Source organism: Gymnoscopelus microlampas (genome assembly GCF_963454915.1).
Source record: "Gymnoscopelus microlampas genome assembly, chromosome: 3".
In the NCBI taxonomy this organism is placed as follows: domain Eukaryota; kingdom Metazoa; phylum Chordata; class Actinopteri; order Myctophiformes; family Myctophidae; genus Gymnoscopelus; species Gymnoscopelus microlampas.
In genome coordinates this window covers 58,078,358-58,081,638 of record NC_139940.1, presented here as the reverse complement: position 1 = coordinate 58,081,638, position 3,281 = coordinate 58,078,358, and positions in this window count along the sequence as shown.

Sequence of the window (3,281 nt, the reverse complement as noted above, 5' to 3'; positions counted from 1 at the left end):
ATGTATACTGTTATGCTCAAATATGAGGGCCTCTAAGCCTAAACCGTACACGTCCCCTCCCGTGGCTGTATGTTTAAACGGGCCCCTGTTAGAAAATATTTGTGAAAGGGTGGCACAGTCGGTTGCACTGTCGCCTCGCAGCTAAATGGTTCTCCCCTTGGTGGGGTTGGTGAAAGGGCCTTTCTGTGTGGAGTTTGCATGTTCTCCCTGTGTCCCCTAGGTACGCACACAAAAACATGCTATAATCCTGCTCTCTATACTGCCATGGAGGCCGTGTAGACAATCAGAAGTGTTGGAGGCAATTAGCTCAGCACACTACTGCTTTCTAAAATGTATATACTGTTATGCTCAAATATGAGGGCCTCTAAGCCTAAACCGTACACGTCCCCTCCCGTGGCTGTATGTTTAAAAGGGCCCCTGTTAGAAAATATTTGTGAAAGGGTGGCACAGTCGGTTGCACTGTCGCCTCGCAGCTAGATGGTTCTCCCCTAGGTGGGGTTGGTGAAAGGGCCTTTCTGTGTGGAGTTTGCATGTTCTCCCTGTGTCCCCTAGGTACGCACACAAAAACATGCTATAATCCTGCTCTCTATACTGCCATACCCTGGTCAGCCAGGGCACCTGATGGAGGGGAAAGGAACTGGTTGGAATAATGTGTACCTTCCACACGCTACCGGGGAAACTCCCCCCTGTCAGGTGATAAGAAGCAACTTGCTTTGAATGCAACATGCATTGAAGAAGGCATGAGCTCAGTTCTGGCTCTCCCTAGGCTGGCAGAGGGAGAGTAGCACCCAGGATTACATTGGCAATTGGCACTGGGTGAAAAAATGAGTTACAAAATCGTGAAAAAAAATAAAGAAAAAATGATGAAATGTATACGTAAGTTAAAATGTTTTCTATTGTCACTCCTCATCATTATTAATCATTATAAACAATATTTATTTTTTTAGTCTGTGCATAATGTAAATGCTATGAAAGACATTCATTGCATATACAAGGGACCTTTTTATTATATATATATATATATATATATATATATATATATATATATATATATATATATATATATATATATAGGCGATAGTTTGGAGTAGAACTGAAAGCACCTGTACTCTTACTCAGACAGAACAGGAAGGCATGACGGGATGCTTTGATGAACAAACACATAATGTACTGTATGCTGTCGGGGTTTGTGTTGTGTAACTCAACACACACACGCACGCACGCACGCACGCACGCACGCACGCACGCACGCACGCACGCACGCACGCACGCACGCACACACACACACACACACACACACACACACACACACACACACACACACTTGAACATACGCAGTACCTGCGGCCAAACCCACAAAACTCTGTCACGCTCTTAGTACGAAGTCCAAGTGACACGTGATTGATTTAGCAGAGCTACCAGAGAAAACAAAAGAAAAAAGTAGCAGATGCAATACCTCTGCATGTGCTTAAACACACAACCATGTCTGAATGAAAAACAATGTAGGCTATTGTTGTATTATATGTATTAGCCTAAATCACTGTATAAATCCAATAAATCAATACAACTATGCAGATTGTCATCCACACTTCTTTATGCATTTAACATATTCATAGATTAATACTGGATTATCAACTGTTAAATTAGTTTGGATCTTTGTGGTTAATGGAGACATAAAATGCACAGTTGTCACTCAATCAAAAAACAGCATCTACAGCCAGGGCAGGAATGTTGGCCTTATACCCTTATTTTTTTTAAATAAAATTATACACCCAAAGGACAAGTGGCCTTGATGCCCTGTCCAGTGTGCCGGCTGATTTCATCATTTTCTCCTTTGCTTCTTTTCTCTCAATATGGTTTATAGACACCAGTGTCTTGTTGACATTTTGAATTCTGAAATAATGAAACACGTTCTTCTTTCTTTCTTTCTTTCTTTCTTTCTTTCTTTCTTTCTTTCTTTCTTTCTTTCTTTATCTAGCTAATACTGTGCATTTTAAATTCATTATATCATTCTCAACCTTCAAATTCAATTCATAAAAATCTTTGTTTTATTTGATGGCTTTTCTGCCCTGGCATTTAGCCTTTTAGCAGAACAACTGACCTAGGCCATACTTATGTTGTGGTCCCTTTAAATAATAGATTCCAATGCAGTTATTTAATGTCTATTTAATCATTTTGATAATCTGGAGACACAAGATCCGAGGAAGGCTTGGTGAATAATTATTAACACAATAAAGTAACACTAGACGACAATATTTCTCAATAAGACTCAATATGCACCAGTGCAGGTGCAAATTAAGCCACACACACACACACACACACACACACACACACACACACACACACACACACACACACACACACACACACACACAGGATGTGTTTCACAGTCAGGCCTGTGAGACACGCTCGCACTTGCAACCAAGGACCCCCCTCCCATGCTGACATAACCCACAGAACTCTGCTTTCAATAGCTCAAGTAACTACCAGAGACCAGGGGTGGGAGAGGGGGCGGGGAGTATACACATGCAGAATGTCACGGAGACAGTGATGTGAGGTGTGTGTGTGTGGGCGCGCTCGCACTCTGTATTACGCAATAACGTGTCTTTATACTTGGCCGTGGCTGTGTCCTCAACTGACCTAGATACATGTCTGTCCTGTTGACTTTGTTGTGTTTTATTTTAGATATGTATTACCTATTTGTAACCAAAACTATTGTTTTAACCAAAACATATCCCTTACCCTACCATTAAAGTACACATAATGGCAGGTGTGATACTGTAAACCTCTTAAGACAGGTATATATTCAGCAGCAGTGTCAAAAGTGCAAGCAGCAGAAGACATACATTTACCGTTAATCACTTTTTTCTCCTTCATCACCTTCAAAGGAGGGGACCAAATGTAATAGACCCTGTGAGGACCCCTGTCAGTGAAGTAACCTATATAGGGTACAAACACTAAAATCAAACACTCCTTTTCAATTTGTGCTTATTTTATTTGTGTTCATACTAATCTAATCTAATCTGATCTGATCTAATACTCAACCAACTAATCTTCATGTAGCAGACATCAACCAAGTCCTATATTCTCAGTTTAATAATATGTCAGAATCAGGGCTGTTGTGACTAGTCACTGCATGCTTATGGCCCAGGCAGGAGGGGTCAGCCCACACAAACATGCATGTTGAACAACCTATTAAATATTAAACAAAAAACTAAATACAGCAGCATTTCTAACTTGTGATTGGTTTGGGGCAGTTTACAGTCCGCCTCCAAAGTCTC